Source organism: Colobus angolensis, unplaced genomic scaffold (assembly GCF_000951035.1).
Source record: "Colobus angolensis palliatus isolate OR3802 unplaced genomic scaffold, Cang.pa_1.0 Scaffold108, whole genome shotgun sequence".
Taxonomy (NCBI): Eukaryota; Metazoa; Chordata; class Mammalia; order Primates; family Cercopithecidae; genus Colobus; species Colobus angolensis.
Genome location: NW_012111808.1, coordinates 3,239,259 through 3,258,238, shown reverse-complemented (window position 1 = coordinate 3,258,238; position 18,980 = coordinate 3,239,259). Strand labels below are relative to the sequence as shown.

Genomic DNA, 18,980 nt, shown 5'->3' with positions numbered 1-18,980 from the left:
TAGCTCATTTTGTACACCACTGTGTTTCATGTTCTATCACACATCTAGTCTTTATAGATTTTGATGTTCCCTCAAGGACATTTGGATGTCACATTGTATCATATGGGGTAGGTGATGCTGGAGGCTAATGGGAGGAACAGGCAGAGGCATCTCCCTCCACCATGTTCAGAAATATCTTCCTCCTATATCTGTAGAGATCCACAACAGGACCACAGTCAATCTGGCTCCAGAAATAAGAAGTGAAACATAGGTGTTTCCAATATAGGTTGAGAAAATAAGAGACAGAATCAATGTGTTAGAGTTTTGCTCTTTGCAGAGTATGTCTTTGCTATTAATGAATGTCAATTAGAGGTAGATATTGGCTGCTGTCTTCTGAAGAGTTAATGATCTAGTTAAGAATCCAAACATGCAAGATAAAGGAAGAGAGGGTTAATTTATATTTAAAAATGAAAAGGAACAAATGAAAAGGAAAGAAACAACACAATAAAGGCCTTCATTGACATCAGATGTTTTCCTGAAGTCTGTGATCTTTATTCTATAAGAAAAACATTACAGACTTTACAGAGAACAGTGAGATCTGAGGATAAGAGGTCATTTGCCTCTCTGTTGGTGGGTATTTGTTCATAAAATATATACCAAATAAGGTACTTTTTTAAAAGTATATTTATGCAAACATAATGGCATGTTCCCTTTATATCGGTAGTGGTATTTTGTCAATTACATGGATAAGATTTCATATTTTTATAGAAACGACCTTAGTACTAGTGTCAATAATTTCTTTTTGGCCAATTATGGACCAGATCAGGGAATGACAGAAGCCCTGAGATTCAGTACATTTAAGTGCTAGGCACTTTTCAATTCACAAGAGGACTCATTAAACTTTGTTGTCTAACCTTAACTGAATCCCAAATAATTTAGATGGTTGTATGGGAGAAATGATGTATAGAGATAGAAGAAGAAAGGTTAACTTATAGAGTATTTCTTTATATGCTTGCTTACTTGTTTTCCTTTCTTGTTCTTAAGTTTCAAAATCCTGTAGTAACTGGAATGTATTTAACCATGTGTTGCCCAGAGGGAATTAAGGCTATAAGAGAAGGAAATAGAGATTCAGCCTAAAGAATGCCTGCCTATGTTACCATTGCAAATATGTTGTTTTATGAAAATATATACAATGCCTCTTGCTTAAAAACCATGTACTTTGTTAAGATGTTAAATATGCCTCCTTTTCATGTGGGCCTACTGTCTTTTGGTTAGCACCTTGACAGAGAGAACAAGAGTCTACTTTTATCCTAAAGACAAAGTCCCAAATCGATGAAATTTTGCAGATGAGAGCTTATGGCAGTCTTTTAGAAATGTTATTCTTCCTGGAAATAGGAGTAGACACCTCCTTTTTATCCAGACCTATAAAGCATCAATTGTCACCAAATGACTCTACTGATCTGGAATTTACATTTTTGGAAGTCAGTGATTTAATATGCCTCTTTTTGCATAAGGTGAAAGTAGTATTTTCAGTTAAACAACAATGTGCTTCAATCATTCACTCTGCCTCCTTCTACAAAACAATCCCCAGACAAAAGAATGTATTATAAAATATGTTACTTCATTGAGTATATACTAAAATGATATATCTGCATGCAAATTAGTCACTTATGTGTTCACCAGTACTGCTCTAATATCTTAAACAAATATGATACTTTGGCCAGAGTAGTCTCTATAACTGCTTTATAACTATATTATATATATATAACTATATAACAAAGTTACAGAACTTTGGCCTTCATTTAGTCTATGTGAACTATTATTTCCTGAAATTCAAGTAGCAGGAACTAGCATTTATGGGAATTCACTCTGTGACAAAATGACTATGTCAATTAATTTAGATCTATCATCTCAGTTGATCTTCATGGACTTATCTGTGAGATAAATGTCATTATCACTATTGCGCAGATGAGGAAATTGTGGCAGAGAAAATTCAAGCAACTTTCCTAAGGTCATTTAGATGATGTGTAGAATACAATACTGAGTCCCAAATTTATACACTATTTACTATATCACCACTAGACCATTATTATGTAACTACAAGTATCATGGAATTCATTCATTCATCTTTCCTTTAAAAAATATGTATGTATGGGCACAACATTGGGAGCCTTTAAGAGGCATAATACGCACCTGCCATAGTAAGATGGGAAGAAAAAATATAAACCATTGTTTTTAAAAAAAACCCTCAGAACATGAGAGGATATTTTTAGGTTAAGACATACATGTGTAAAAAAAAAAAAAGCAACAGAGAGAGACTAATTAACAACACTGGAGAGATAGGGGTTAGTTAAACAGTGAGCTCTTAGAGAAGGAGGTAGAACTCAATGAAATCAGGAGGAATTAGCCTTGGAAAGAGCAGATGTCCTACCGTGGAGGCATGAAGGATATGAAGATAGCTGAAGTCCAAGAGATTATTGGGTGTAGGGAGAAGGAAAGGGATGGGATCTTGATAGGGAGTCTTGGAATTGTTTAGCAAAGTAGAAGATAAGTCAACTGTCCATAGCAATGGGTGGAATTTGGAGTTTAAAGACAGAAAACCATTTGGCTCAGTAAATTTTGGGACTGGGCTATACAAGGTGACAGAGAAGGATGAGGAAGAGCAAAAGGATCCAGGAACGTTTCGATAGCCAGATCAGCAGAGTCCCATCAATCTCTACAGCGAAGCTTTTCAGCCAGGCATTATAGCATACAGTGCACAACATTTGTGCATGTCACTACCATGACACTAGGATCAACTGTTTCTGTGCCTGTCTTTACCTAACACTCTCTGATGGTGGGCACTAGATATTATTTGACTCCATGTTACCATGTTACCAGCATGCGGGTGAATATCATCTAGTGCCTGCCACTGAGTGTTTAACAGACACTCAGCTTACATTTGGCTAATGAATATTGACTGACATGCTGGAAGATAGGCAGGGAAGAGTTCTCAATGACAATGCCAACACACAATGGTGTGGCATTATGAGACTAGGATTGACTTGCCTCTTAAAGTGTCACAGCCTATAAGTTGAGCACATCACAGGGAATTGCAGTGTACAGAACTGCTGTCTTCTGTGGATGGGAAAAAGGTGAGTACGTGCTGATGCAGGCGTTCTCCAGTGTCAGGTGAGGTAAGACAGAACATATCATTAGTTATTAGCACATTAAAAAAACATGGGTAACAAATAAGAGAAGACAAAGCAGAGATCCCTAAAGAGGCCAAGGGCAGTTGGAGAGGGATTCAATGAAGACATATACCATGATAGGCACTAAACATCGCACTTTATGAAGTATTTAAGGAAATGATTTATCTACATTAAGATCTTAAGACAAAAAGTATTCATATGAGAAAAGTTATAGCAGAATTTTATTTTGAAGTCTTTTTTTTTTTTTTTTTAAAGAAAACTGCAGGCTGGGTGTGGTGGCTCACGCCTATAATCCCAGCACTTTGGGAGGTCAAGGCAGGTGGATCACAAGGTCAAGAGATTGAGACCATCCTGGCCAACAAGGTGAAACCCTGTCTCTATGAAATATACAAAAATTAGCCGGGTATGGTGGCACGCGCCTGTAGTCCCAGCTACTCAGGAGGCTAAGGCGGGAGAATCACTTAAACCCGAGAGGCAGAGGTTGCAGTGAGTCGAGGTTGCGCCATGACACTCCAGCCTGGCAACAGAGTGAGACTCTGTCTCAAAAAAAACATTCCATGATAGTTGTGTTGTAACAGGTTTTACTGGCACAGACTTTTACCATCACTGAGTGTATAATGAGAACATCCTGCTGTCTCACAATGGTCATGGTCAGAAGACAGACAGCATGTTTCTTGTTGACTTTGATGCACCCTCGGACAGCATCTGTGAAGCATAGGGAGAGATTGCTTTGGCTTTGGGATTTGGTGACAGGAAAGTAAGAACTTGAGACACCTGAGGCTGGGTTCTTAATTATCTGTGTCCTAAAAGTAGGAGATGTTTCGTGCCTGAAGAAGACCTTGTCCAGTGTCAAAGTTGGCTTCTCTCTGTTGGACTTTGTTGGTTTCTGCTGCCCTGAGTCCTGACCATGGCGGAAAGCAAGACTCTACCTACTGGGTGAGTCCTGAGTCCTACCTTACCCCCAGTTTAACCCTATCCCATTACTCTCCACCTTTCCCTGAGTCTTCCTGTTTGGCCTGTGACCCAATCCTAACAAGATGGGCAACATATACCAAACAGCAGCACACAATCCCAAAATATTTTATGATGTGTCTCTGTCTACATTGATATCCAATTCATAGCCAGTTGGATTTGTGGGGGGTGGGTAGAAGTGGTGAAGTATCCCTTTCATTCTCTTTTTAAAGTGCCTTCTAGAATTTTGGGTGTTTTTTATTTTTTGGTTTTTTTAATTTTACATTGTTATGATAGCTTATAAATAAGAAAGCATTCCAAGTGCTTTCAGTGACATTTTCTCATACAGAGGCTGCCATCAACACATTTGATGACAGACTTTTTTTTCAATGATAACTTTGCCCCTTTCTCTAAATCACAGATAATCACAAGCAGAGTTGGTGGTTTTTTCAAATGGTTGCAAATCTCCAACTCATGTGATAAAAGATGCTGACATTAATATTCTGGTGTGCAAGCTAATTCCTTCAGCCCAGCTGGGAGGCAGAGACTCTATGACCGAGGTGAGACCGCCGCAATGTGCAGCGTGTACCGGGTCCTCTGCAAGGCTGATCTGTTAGTTGCACCTTGTGCAAATTGTGGCAGCTTGACTGTTTCCATGGGTGAGCAGAAGTGGCTCTGTTTTCTCACTGCTGCTTTCAATTTACTGGCTGCCTTGAAAGGTTCAGAGAGGGCCCAAGGTTTTACTGTTAACTATTTATGTCCTGTCAGTTTCTAGACTTCATTCATCCTTGAACCCTCTGGCATCAGCATGTGATTACTTGTTAATATAGGAGGGACAAGTAAAACTAATAAATACCATTTAGCTCCTGTGTCTGCAGTACGTTCATTAAGCAAATCTCCATGTTGCTTCAGACCCCGTAGAGCAGTCCAGTGTTTAGAGATGAAAACTATGTTAAGTTGCAAAGATGTCCTTTTGCAGAGTCAAAGTACCCCTATTTACCTTGCTACTTTCAGGATGCAGCAGCAGTTAACTCTACAGTTTCTTATAGCATTGTCTAGTTATTTCTTGCTTGTGCTCTTGTCTTTGCATACAGATTTTCAGGTCCTTCAGTTTACAAAGTAATGTCACCTTCCTTGAATCCTTCCCAGCTTCCTACCATAGAGTAGGTTGCAAAACAACCCTTACTACATGTGCAGAGCTAAGCACAGTGTGCAACATACAGGAAATGCCCCATAAATGTTTGTTGTTACTGAAATTAAGAAAAAAAAGAAGCAACAAGTTTTGATGCAATGAAAGAGTATCTGTATAATTTTGCCAAATTCCTTCTTTTCTATCTGCTTTTCCTGACCTATGTACTGACATATGGAACCCAAAAATACCCCCATCCCAATCTTTGTGATCTCCACCAACAACACCTGGTACTCTAGCTGAAACCAACTCTGCAAGTCCCGGCAGCCAAGTATCTGTGCCAGCCAGCTTCCTAGGTTCATGTGGTACCGGAATGACCTCCTGCTCTTATCCAGGTGAAAACTTCAGGACTCTCCTTGCATAAGGCTTCTCGGGCCTGACCTCTACCATAAAGCAGATCATTCATTTGTGTCTCCAGGTTACTCTGTACACTCTTTATTTTATTTATCTTTCTGATTGATTGATTTTATTTAGATCTCTCTCTTCCCTACCAGATGTAAGCCTTCAGAAAACCAGGCTGTGTCTTATTTATCCTTGTAGCTCAGTACATGACTGTATTAGTCCGTTTTCACGCTGCTGATAATTTACAAAAGAATTACCATGAGACTGAGAAATTTACAAAAGAAAGAGGTTTAATGGACTTACAGTTCCACATGGCTGAGGAGGCCTCACAATCATGGCGGAAGGCAAGGAGGAGCAAGTCACATCTTACATGGATGGCAGCAGTCACAGAGAGACAGCTTGTGCAGGGGAACTCCTGCTTTTAAAACCATCAGATGTTGTGAGACTTATTCACTATCACGAGAACAGCACAGGAAAGACCTGCCCCCCTAATTCAACCACCTCCCACCAGGTCCCTCCCACAACACATGGGAATTCAAGATGAGATTTTGTTGCGAGTGGGGGGATGCAGCCAATCCATATTAGTAACATATAAGGTGTGATAAATAAATGTTTTCAAATGAAGTCATGAATGTCTGTCCTCATGTGTCCATTTCTAGGGTGACACTTCTCCTTCCTCACTCATACACTCCATCTCCCCAAGCTGTGGGCTCCTTCCAGCCTTTGACCAGCTACGTCCATCCAGCTGGGGCTGCAACCTCTTCCTGATACTTGCCTGACAACTCTTAATTACTTTTGCTGTTTTGTTTGTTTACTTTTTGGATTTCCTCTTCTAACTCTTGATGGGGATCTACTAATTATTGTTTATCACCAAAATTCTTTCTTCATCTGAGAGGGAGGTATGCTCATGACAGGTATTGATGGAGAAAATAAAAGATACTAACTATCTCGAAACAGTTAATTCACTCCAGCTCTCCAACACTAGGTGCTGGTGCAGATCTCACAAGAGACACTTCCTGCCTACAGGAGCTTAGAGTCTGACTAGACAGAGAGAATCTATGAGAAAGAGGAGGCTGCATATATCAAGTCACAACTTTTCAAAACAGTGAGCTGAAAAATGTGAAGGAAAAAAGTCATATGAACAGATAAAGAGAGGAAACAAAAACAGTTGTTTGGCTCATTAGCTCAGAGATGGTCACGAAGCTGGTCGGTGGTTGAGATTACACCAGAATCAAGGTCTCATGTGGCCCTCCAAGGACTTGTTTGATGATCATCTAGTCAGAATGAAAGCATTCTGTGCTGACAATCATGATGGATTTTCTGAGCATAGGCATGGTTCTCAATAAACCTGAGTCTTAATGTTGCCTCTTACGGGTGGAGAGCAGGAGATGACAGAGAAGCTTTTTGTTTGTTTGTTTGTTTGCTTGTTTGCTTGCTTTTAATGGATCAAAGAGACAAGATGGCTAAGAGAGAAACTCTGGACCCACCCTGACTAGGTTTGACTCTTGGCTTAGCATCCTTTTAGCTGTAAGAACTTGGTTATGTTACTGAATAGCAATTTCTCTGTTTGAAACATGTGGATGATATTGACACCTACCTCCTAGGCTTGTCAAGAGGATTAAATAAGATAATGCCTCTCATGCTGTTAGCATCATACCTGGCATGTAGCAAGTGCCCAGCAAATATTACCAATCAACAATTAGATTATTTAATTTGACTTTCATGTTCAAATAGCTCTATCAGACTTGTTGATATTTCCACTGAATATTTGAGATCATTGTGATTTATAAGGCACTGCAAAGAAAATATTCTAATGTATGAGATTTACTCAGTCCTGCAGATCTATTGCGTCCTACTTTCAACATAGTTATTTTTTACATGATGCATTATGCATATAGCTGATAGATATACCTATAGATGATATACATCTGAGAGCAATAAAGGATGACTGTTTTTCCAGTAGCCATACATGAAGCAAGATAAAGGGAAGGTGGCAGAAATAGAAAAAGAATTCTGGTGCCTATGGAAATAAGGACAAAGTACAATGAGTAATGAGGGTTCAGGTGAGGAACTAATTTGCCCTTTGTCACTCCCACAGTCACCCAGCATCAGTGCATTGAGCTGAGGGAGACCCTTTTGTGGGCTGTTCTTGGGCTTCTCTCCTTCTAGGGCAAGATAATCTCCACTCTTTTGCCAACACCCTTCACATATCTTACAGGAGATGTAACCTGTCCAAAGACAAAAAACTTACACTGGACAAGCCAATACCAGGATCTCCATCTACACCTCCAAAGTTAAGACTTGGAAATCTTTCCAGCTACCTTACTGCCCTATTCAGGAGAAGATACTTCTGCATGATCTTTCATTTCTCATGGCCCTACAGAAGTGTCATGAGAATAGGTCTATAATTCATGTGTGTCTTATGGACTAATGGATGGGTGGATGGACAGAATGAAGGCAGCAAGGATGAATGTAAATAAGAAAAAGTCCCAAGACCAGAATAACAGGAGGGAGACATATCCATATGGTTACTTCAACAAATGGCTTTGAGAACAAAAATTCTTCTTAGCTGTGTGGGAGAGAATTCTCTGCAGATACTCTACATAAATATGGTAGCTGCGATCATGAAGATCTGGGAGAAAAAATGAAAATGACCTAGCCACCAACACATTAAAATGAGAGCACAGCAGGGAGTCAGAGACAGAAAAATATTTTTTGAGAAAGAAATGTTCTATTTTTTCTTTCCTTTTAACCACTCCCAAACTAACCATGGTGGGATAAATTTTAGGAACCAGTGGGTCTTCGCACTCTGTCCTGAATTATTATTATTATTATTTTTTAATTTGAGGAGCAAAGAATCAGGTCCCAATGGGAGGAATAGCAGAGTTGTAGTGCTTTTTTTTTTTTTTTTTTTATACTTTGGTAACATCTTGAGTCAAAAGAATCTTTTTTTTTTTTCAGTAGCTCAAGCTGGAAGAGCTTATAAGAAAGTGTGGAATCAACGAACGCAGTCCTGAAGGGACCTTGGGGTCCTCCTATAGATATATCTAATAGGTGATGGAACCTGTCCATGGTCACCTCACTCACCAGAGAATGAACCAATACCAAGATCAACATCTGCACCTTCAAAGTGAGGAAGCCAAAAGCTTTCCAGCTCCCTGTTGCACTATTATTTTTAAAATAGTAAGCAGATATATTGAAGGAGGCCTACAGTTTATGCTATTAGAAATCTATTTGGTTTTAATTGAGATAAGCTGATTTATGTCACATTCTACAAAAAGAGAATTACTACAAAACCAAACTAATCAAATATAACTTTTCTTTTAGTTATAATAGTTATAATAATATATATATTCAATATAATTATTTTATGTTCTTTGTTTGATATTAGACCAGGTTGTTTGTGATTTATTTTCAACACAGATAAGGAACATTTATTTTACTTCATGTTAAAAACAATAATGAGAGAACCCATAGCAAAAAACGTTGAGATTCGTATTTTTATTGGTGTAGAGAAGATGTAAAAAATGTATCTTTATCAGTGATGTTGTGGAAAACTGTAATATTTTAAACAGCACCATGACTTTTGTTGTGTTTTATGCCAATTCTATTAAGTCGAGATATAATGAGTTGCCAAATTACTCCATTGACAGAAAATAGGCTTGATTCTATTCCTACCCTACCCCCAGGAGGGTGAGTTAAAATTACAATTGAAGAAATAAACAACAGTTGACAATAAGAGAAGTTTGGATAAACAAATGACTAACAAAATTAAGAGAGGTCCTTTCGGTGTAGAACCCAGGTAAATTTATGTTGCATGAGATTCACCTTCCCTAAGAACATATTTGGAAGCTGAGGTCATCTCCGTCTTTTAAAAACCTTTGCTCCCACTGCCTACAGGCTAAGGGCAGACCATCTTGGCCTGATATTTGACACCTAGCCTGGCTCCTGTGCACCTGTGCCAGAGGAGCTGTCTCTACTCCTTACAAAAGCCTTGTGCTCCACTGAACTAATTTCCTAGGACTGATATTTCTTGACAAATAAGTAACATACAGTTCCAGAAAAAGGAAAATGACTATGATCCAACAGAACTTTCTTTCATGATGGAAAGGTTTCATATATACTTTGCAAAACAAAGGCTACTGAGCACCTCATATGTGGCTAGAGACACTGAGACACTGCATTTTTACATTTCATTAGTTTTAATTAATTTAAATTTAAGCAACCACATTTGGCTAATACCATATTGTATCACACAGCTCTAGAATATCACAGTGGATTATGGATGCATGCTTTAAACAACTGTTTCAATTATTTACTGCTGCATGACAAAACACTCCAAAACTCAGTGGCTTAAAACAATGAAAAAATTATTTCTCCAATTTTGTAATCTATTCTAGGCCTAGCTGAGTGGTTGCTTTGCTCCCCATGACGGTTGCTGGGAGATCCAAGATGGCTCCTTCACTCAGCCGTCTGGTGACTCAACTGTGACGGATGAAACCACGGGAGCTGGCTGAGTTTCTATTTCTCTTTCTCTTCCCACAAGGTCTCTCCAAGTGGCTAGCCAGGCCTTTTTTACAACATGGTGATCTCAAGGTAGTTCGAGTTTTTACATAGAGCTGGCTTCCAAGAAAGAAAGTGGAAGCCTCCAGACCTCTTGAGGGGTGGGATCAGAACTTGTCCAGTATCACTTCTTTCACATTCTATTGACTAAAGCAAGTCACAAGGCCAGGCCAGATTTCAGGGGAAGGGTCTAGGCCTTATTTGTAAGGAGAGAAGTGTCACATGCATAGAAGGAGAGGAAGAATTGTGGCAGCCATCTTGTGAGACTACCACAGCAAGTCTAGCAGAGTTGACAGGGCATCAACAGAGCTGGTAAATGAAAAAATGAAGAGCCACTTAGAACATAAGCAAAGTTAGCTTTGTACTGATCAGAGAAAGGAGAAAGGAAAGGGAAGTGGAGAATCAAGTCCACTCCAGGGAGACCTATGAAAGCAAAACATGATCAAAACAAACAAAAACCATGAGATGACCACAGACAAACTACAGGAGGACTGCTACCCATAAGAGGTGTGATGGATGAGCATGGACAGGTCCAATGCAAAATATAGACCAAATGTCTCCCTGGTCCAACTTTGTCTGCTGAAGCTTCATATGCAAGCTCTTCATTAGTGATCATCCTGGCCCTCTCTAGGATACCTGTCTTGATGTTCCATCCCCTCAGACTTAACAGCCTCTCACACAGAACCAAGTAACCTATCAGATTACTGCCTAGAGCTGCAAGCTTTGGTCAAGGGGAAAAACATAACTGAGGAAGACTCTGAAGTCTTCTACCTAAAGGCTTTATCCTACCAGATGAACCAAACCACATTTGCCTTGCAACAGAATCACTCCCACATCCCAAATCTGTAGAAATGCCACAGCACCACACATAGGGGAAAGTGCTAGCAATGTTCCTGTTGGAACGAAATGAGAAGTTTTGATGAGACATCAACCCAATCATCAGAACAGTGCAGGCTTTCTTATTGTAACAGTGATGGTTGGACAAGAGACATAAAAAACAGAGAGGCTTGAATTGTTTCTGTGTACCTTGGACAATTAATTTAACAATTGATTTTTTGATTTCTCATGCATACAATTAAGATAATTCCATCCACCTTGCAGGGTTGTCAGGGAGAATGAAATGCCAAAAAACATGGATTCAATGCTATTTCCCATCCCTTATCTTCATCTGGAGTTTCCTTGATATCTCTTTTAGGACATTGCATGGAGATAAACTAACTGTTAAATAAATTATTAAGTGTTCCCCTGAGCGGGACAACCTCAGAAATTTAATGGTATTCTTGTAATAAATAAAACGTTTTCAGAATTTAAGTTGCTTTCAATTGCATTCCACACTTTAGAGAGGTTTAAATTTAGTTGTCTTTTCATCTGGAAGAAATAATACTGCACCAGTCAGTAGCAGAAAGAGTCTTATCTAAGTTTGATGAATTTAATCCAACACAAATCTGCACAGATTAACTGCCATGGGAATGTACCACGTTAACTTATCCAATTTCACAGACTCCCACACAATGCTTCATCGTTAAATCAGCCAAATGTCCTTGAGAGCCTACTATGTACTCAGGCCAAAGGGAACAAAAAGACATTGTGGTTTCTCAGAGAACACATGATCTCATTGGAGAGAAAAATAGACATATTACAAGGTAGATCACGATGCCAGGGTATGCGTGGTGTATTCCAGATTAATGGTAGAGACCATAGGTGCTGTAAGATGTGGAAGGAGAGTACAGCCACACTATGCAGTACTGCAGGCATGATTGCACCAAGAATGGAAGCTTTGTATTAGCCCCAAAAGGAGAGAGCATGTAAAGAATGGGAAATGAGAAGAAAGTGCATTACTGAAAAGCAAGAGGCATGAGAATAGTCTCTCACAGGATGTGCAAGGCTTCATGCAGACACAATGAGAATGCATGTCTGACTGGGGCATGCGTGACTCTTGGGCATCGTAAGAGAAACTGGGACTGGACCCCAAATCCTGGAGTAATAGGCCTAAATAGAAAGCACTGGGGGAAAAAAATGTTGAGATCAGGAGAATGACATGCACCAAATGTTCTGTGGGAGTCTGGACTTATTGCTCTCCTCTCTCTCCATTTATATTTACCTAAATTTTGGTTTAAACAGGACAGCTCCTGCTATAAGCAGATCACAGAGCACCTATCATAAAACCTTATGCATTGGTGATCTGTAATTTCCTGTTGAGCTGAATTGAAATAATGATTCAAACAGCGTTGTGTAACTTCCCTCGCTGGGTTCTATGGAAGAAGTTCCCAACAGCTGTTGTCACCTTGGTCTGCTTCCTAGAAATGTGATTTCTTATCCCCTTAGCCAAATATGGAGACCAAATAGTAGCCTGAAGTCAGCAGTAAAAGGGGCAGAAAAAAAGCTAAAGTTAGCAAATAAAGTTTTAATACAAATATTTCTTCTCATTCCTAAGTGTGGCAAAATGCATATAAAATACCTAGAAATGTGAGGGCCCTATGGATAGATTCATATTTTAGATGTGACCTGAGGCAACTGGAAAGTCCATTCCCTGACAGTCTTCACTGCCATTCTAGAACCTACATTCAGAATTGTAGACTCCTGTGCACCGAATCTCTCTCAATCTGAGCAGACGAGTTGACTAAATGTTTACTCTTGAACTTCTTTGAACACTAACTTCTGCTTTTCAGTTTGTCGTGTCAATTTGTCTGAGCACTGAAATGGAAAACTGAATAGTTATTTCAAAAGTACAGATGGAGCCCCTTGTTTACAGTATAATTCTTTACACCAAATGGAACTGCAGGAGGTTCAAAATTTGTAAAGGTCTTCCAAAAATCCAAACACATTATTCATTTCCACAAATCTGACAATTTTTGAACTACATAAATTCTTGAACAATTTTTTTAGTCCATTCGTGTTAACTGAGGTTAATTTGAAGATATTGCTACTTTCCAAAAGAAGTAGTTGAATTCCAGAAGGCAATTTATTCAAGAACATAATTCAGTTGCATTCTTCTATCCTGGGTGAACAAAGAAATTACCTGTTAGTCAGGACAGTAAATTAAAAAAAAAATCAGGTCAAACTCATGTTATAGTTACTAGATAAATGTTTTTAACAAAGTGGGTAATGCATATCAATCTGCTTGCATGAAAAATAAGATAAAGACATCACTTTTTCATATATCTCATTAATTCTTATACTATTTTAATTATGTTTGTTGTAAGCATTTAGTTTTGTGCTTTAAAAAGCAGATTTTTTGGTGAGGTAGGGAGAGTGAAATTTAATGGGAAAACAGAATAATTTTAATTTTCTTCAGCAAATTGCGTTGGCTAGAGAGATTATGGCCTAAACTAGCCAGTCTGTTCACAATTCTCCAATGACAGGTTGTTACCGTTATAGGTGATTTTCAAAGCATGCTTTCGGAGAGAGCACTGTAAATATGTGTTCTTCTGGTGTATTTTTAAATTTTGAATTCAAAACTGCTACCTATAAGGAAAATGAACAGAGAACAGTGAAAGCTGGAAGTCTGGCTGATTGCCGGGCTTTTCGACTTTCTTTTTTTTCCAACAGAGAAATACAAATTGCTTCTCAAAATAAAATTAGTTTCTATCTTTAGACATCTTCAATGAGACGTTAGTGTTCAATTTGATTTAGGTGGGGGAGAAACCCAAACCTGATTTTTTCAAATCACCTTTGCATTTTGCTGCTGATTGACACAATAATATCAGAGAGCTATGCCTCAGAGAGCAGGTTCCCAAAGAAAAAATAAACGATTTGCAAAGTGACTTGGATGATTATGTGAACTGGCCACCCAAGAGTGCCTTGCTGATACCATCAAAGATAACTGTGAGGAGGATGGAATCTAACCTCTCCTTTCAAAAACGAATATCCTTCAAAACAACAAAAGAAAAATTTGGAATTTCATGAGGATTACTCAGGATCCTCCAAAATAGTCTTAGCTTTGTCAAATCTGGATTTAAATGTCAGTAATTTAAGGCTAGCTTTATGAATACAATGTCTCTCTCCTGCAGCTGGGCCATATTATTTCAGTGACTTTTTTATGCTGAAGTTGGCTATAAGTTCTATGCTTGATTTATGAAGCAAAACACTCTATTTACTGTACAATGCTATAGTGCTGACATGCGGGGTCACTCAGTAATGCATTTGGAGTGGAGCGTGGGAACAGGGTTAAATGAGCAACATGCAATGGTTTATGAATGCAAAATGTGGCTTTTACAAAAAGAAAGCAAGATTCTAAGGGCCCAAATGAAAATTGTGACAAACAATTTCAAAGCTGTTTGAATTTATTTGTAAGCACAAAGATTACATTTGACTCGGCAACTTTGAATCACACTGTAAAGTGCAAAGTATAAAAAAGTAAAATAAAAATGAAAGTACAGACTTCCCAATCACCCTCAGGGTAGGAGGGCTCCAAATGCTCATATGGCTTCTCCTTAATAACAACGGATTATTTTTCAGGGACAGAGGAATATGGGAAATAAATAGGGAAATGGACAGTACAAATATTTTTGGAATGGATCACAATTGTCAAATTTAAATGGTCAATTACCTGAAAAACCACAGACATGTGCATTAATACAACACAGAGATAATTGTATCATATTCTGAATTTTAATTATAAAGTTAAAGCTAAGCACCCACATAGCTTCTTCCTTACAAAATCAACAAAAGATGAAATGAATGGATGAATGGTATATAGGGCTACTGATTTTTCTCTTCGGGTAGTTTTCTGCTTGGGGGAGGCGGGAGGAGAGAGAAAGCAATTTTTCAAATGTTATTAAATGGCCATGAAAACTATATGGAATTCAGGTGTGAGCTGGAAAATATAAACAGAGAGAAGCAATCAAGTGATGTGCTGGTTCTTCAATCAGTCTGTGATTTTTACTCTTATTCAAATGCTTCTAAAATCATTTGACGAACTAGAAATAGCAGAACTTTAGAATGAAATGTTCCAAGTTTGCCCCAGGTGGAAATTGTAGAATGCTTTTCTTAGCATGTTGAATGTCGGAGAACACACCAAAGGGAAAAAAAAAAGGAGTATGCCACTGAAATGTGAGTCCCAGAGAGTCAACAGCCCACAAAGAAAAACAGGCAAGAACTATGCCTGACCCAACGAACAGCTGGAAAGTCATCAGTGAAAGGAAAGAAAAAAGTGAATGAGAAAAACATGTTGGTAGAAAGGCATCATTTTGCCGGCAGATTCATTTTGTTGCTTCCATTTAAGATTAGGCAGCCACCACCACTTAACGCCTGTCAGAGCTGGATACTATTTTACAATGAAAACAATGCCCACTTGAAGAAATAAAACTGATTACTTTTGAGAAAACATTCAGACAATTTTTTCCAGATTCTCTTCTGACATTACTGGAGACTTCGCCAGGGTTGCCACGTGACTCAAAACGATGCTGGTCTTGAAACTGGAACAGCTGTGTAAAATATTAAAGCTGACTTAAACATGTTCACTCTATGAAAAAAGTAATCAAAAGGTAATGCCCCAGAGCAACTGAATACTGTAAACTTATGAGGAGATCATTCTTAGATACTAAGGGTGTGACCCAAATGCTTCACTGAAACTTAATTTCCTGCTAGCCAGGCAAAGAATGACAAACACCTTCTAATTTGACAACACTTTTGCTATCAACCTGATGGAATATTTACCAATCTGAGAGGAAGAAAATAAAAGCATTTACATTCCCAAGCCTCTTGGAAAGTCTCCGCATTTTGACTCGTGCTAGAGGGTTAGATCTGGTAGCATCAATAGCTCAGGAGATAATCGAAGGCAGTGAGGGTGATGTGAACCGAGTGGAAAGCACCATTAGATAACAGTTCTTTCTGTTTAAACAAAGTTGGGAGTATAATGCCAATTTTTATATTAAAATCTGTGATTGCTGTTCTTCCCCTAACTACCCTATCGACATTTTGAAAAGCTATTTGATATTTTGCTTGGAGTAAAAGAAAGACTGAAAGAGCTCACAATTCGTTTAATTTAGGGCAATGTAAATCTAGACTCTGTGTAGCTTGTACTACCAAGTGTCCATGCAGTACTGAGCAGTAAGAAAGTCCACAATAAAATGCTAGCTTCAAGGGGCTGGAAAGATATTTAAAAGAAAAGGAAATCTTTTAAAAATTAGAGATGGCATAACATTAGAGAAAAATGTGAAGGAAAATATCAACATCAAGTAATACAAATGGAAATAATTTCCAAGAAGATCCAACCTTTCATCTTTCTCCCCCATTTCTGCTTTTTTAGCACCAACTTAAGTCCCCTTTGTCAAGGTTCAACCTGAGTCACCTTTGACTTCCTGTTACTCAGGCGCTTCAAGTTATGAAGACTTTTAACCACATTCCTCCCTCCTTTTTGTGTTCCCTCCTTTTTGTTCCTATTACCTTTGTTGAGGCTCTCATCACTTGTTTGTTTGTTTTGTTTCATTTTTGAGACAGAGTCTCACTCTTGTCACCCAGGCTGGAGTACAATGGTGTGATCTCAGCTCACTGCAACCTCTACCTCCCGGGTTCAAGCGATTCTCCTGCCTCAGTTTCCTGAGTAACTGGGATTACAGGCACCCACCCCCATGTTCGGCTAATTTTTGTATTTTTAGTAGAGAAGGGGGTTTCACCATGTTGGTCAGGCTGGTCTCAAACTCCTGACCTCAAGTGATCCGCCTGCCTTGGCCTCCCAAAGTGCTGAGATTGCAGTCATGATCCATCACGCCCAGCGGTTCTGGACACTTCTTTTCTTATCTCCTGGTCTCCATCTCCACTATGCTCTTTTCATTCCCATTCATGCTGTAAACCAGTGCTGAGGAAAAACAGTGAAATGCAGGTCTGAGGGTATCATGCCTCTGCCCTGCAATCTGCATTTACTCCCTATTGACTGAGGAATTTAATCACTAATTCTTCCTATTGTCCTTGGTCTGCTCAAATAGCTCCAACTTCTTTTTGACCCTCCCAATACACCAGACATTCCAGTCCAACAATACTTATCACACAGTCCCCTGAACCTAAAGTTTAATGCTTTGCATCATCGAAATTCTACTCATTATTAAGATCCATTTCAATTATTATTTCCATCTTTAAAGTTGTTCCTACTCATCAATTAGATGTACTAGCCCTTCCTTATTAAACTTTCTTTATGACAATTATTTTATGTTGTCTGCTTTTAGAGCTGTTTGGGTACTTATTACACCTGAATTTAAGCTCCTTGAGGGCAGGGAATCTCTTAATCATTTTTAGTATTTCCCACAGTACTCTGAATAGTCCCATAAACATAATAGCTACTCCATGAATATATGGTGATTTGAATAAGTTGGTTTAAAGGAAAAACAAAATTCTGTGTTCTTTTCAATAAAACAGAGGAATTTTTTGAAAAACCTTACATATGAAATTTTAAAAAGGTAAATAGAAACTTCATTTTGGGGGAAAATATTAAGGAATGTACATCATTCACATTCTAGAATGAACTGCTCACCCCTCAGAAATGGAAAGCATTACCATTATTCCCAAACATAAAATTATAGAAATTAAAAATGGAAAGGAGTTATTAGGTTATACTGGTTTCTTTTTTTGCCCTGTCAACTCGAGATCCTTATTTAATTCCATTATTTAGTGTTACTGAAAGCAGAAGTCAATTTTAATCCGTTTTCAAACCTTTCAACAAATGAGTTTTAAATGAGTCCCATGATTTTTCTTTAGGAGGCTGGTTTCATCAAGTAATAATGTATTCTCGTGCGTAAAATCTTCTCAACTCTTTAGAGATCACTAGTTGCACAATTGTAGTTGCCGTATTGATTCTATTTCTTTTGAATAAATTGGTCTGGTTTTTAATTGTCCCCTTTCCTCCAAAACTTATAGGATATGAAATATTCAAAGGCTTTGAGATGTTTTCCTTTGGAGTGGTGAGTTTTATTCATTTCAGATGTCATTGAGAAAAATGTTGAATACTGACTGCTTCGTGTCCATTGAAATTCCATGTCGGGGAAACTGCTAAGATGGGTGCTAGATCATCAATCAGGAATTGGGTGCATCAGGAAACCTGGCAAGGTGACACATTTGTTCTGGTTTACTTGAGATTTTTCTCAGCTTTAGCACTGAACCTTCCATTTTCCAGAAGACCCCTCAGTACAGGGCAAACGTGATAGTTGGTGGTCCTACTGTTAAAAGTGGTGCCTGGGGAAAAGTATCTTTTTATCGTGTCCCCTTCTATACAACCCTAAATATTGTATTGTGCATGTAGTATATATTCGAAAATTTCTAATTAAAAATATAAAATCATGATTGGGAGCTCTAACAACTGGCTTGGGGGAAAAAGGACAGAAACATGTCAGATACTCCAAAAAAGAAAACCCTAGTTGATTCCGTATTAGACCCCAGAGAACAGTGCCCCTCTAGACCAGCAACATGAACCTGGAGATTCCAGGCCCTTCCAAAACTGTGGAGTTTTCACAAGAAGTCTGCAGATCTATGTGTTCACCAAATAATATCTGTAGACAGAATAATATGACTCACACATGTATGTATGTATCTTTGCTCTTCAGATATTCATAGGAACTACTGTCATAAATAAACCAAAAATTCATTTACAATTTTTAAAAATTCAGTGCATGAGTTTTAGAACTACAGAGTTTCAGATCCGGATAGGACCTTGGAGATTGACTCTTCCGGCCCCATTCTTTTACAAATGTAGAAGCAGAGTTGCACAGCTAGTTAATGGAATGTGTGCTGCATGAACGAATCTCCCTCATGGTGCTAAGCTAATTACAGTAGGG

At 38.5% G+C, this 18,980-nt stretch overlaps 1 long non-coding RNA gene across 1 annotated transcript in view; it reads left to right on the top strand.

Moving 5' to 3' along the window:
- The first annotated feature begins 3,075 nt into the window (after window positions 1-3,075).
- LOC105516850 overlaps window positions 3,076-18,980 on the top strand; it is a 32,291-nt gene continuing 16,386 nt past the window's right edge. The window contains exon 1 of the long non-coding RNA XR_001002554.1: window positions 3,076-3,113. This is a non-coding gene — a long non-coding RNA (uncharacterized LOC105516850). The remainder of the gene's footprint in view (window positions 3,114-18,980) is intronic.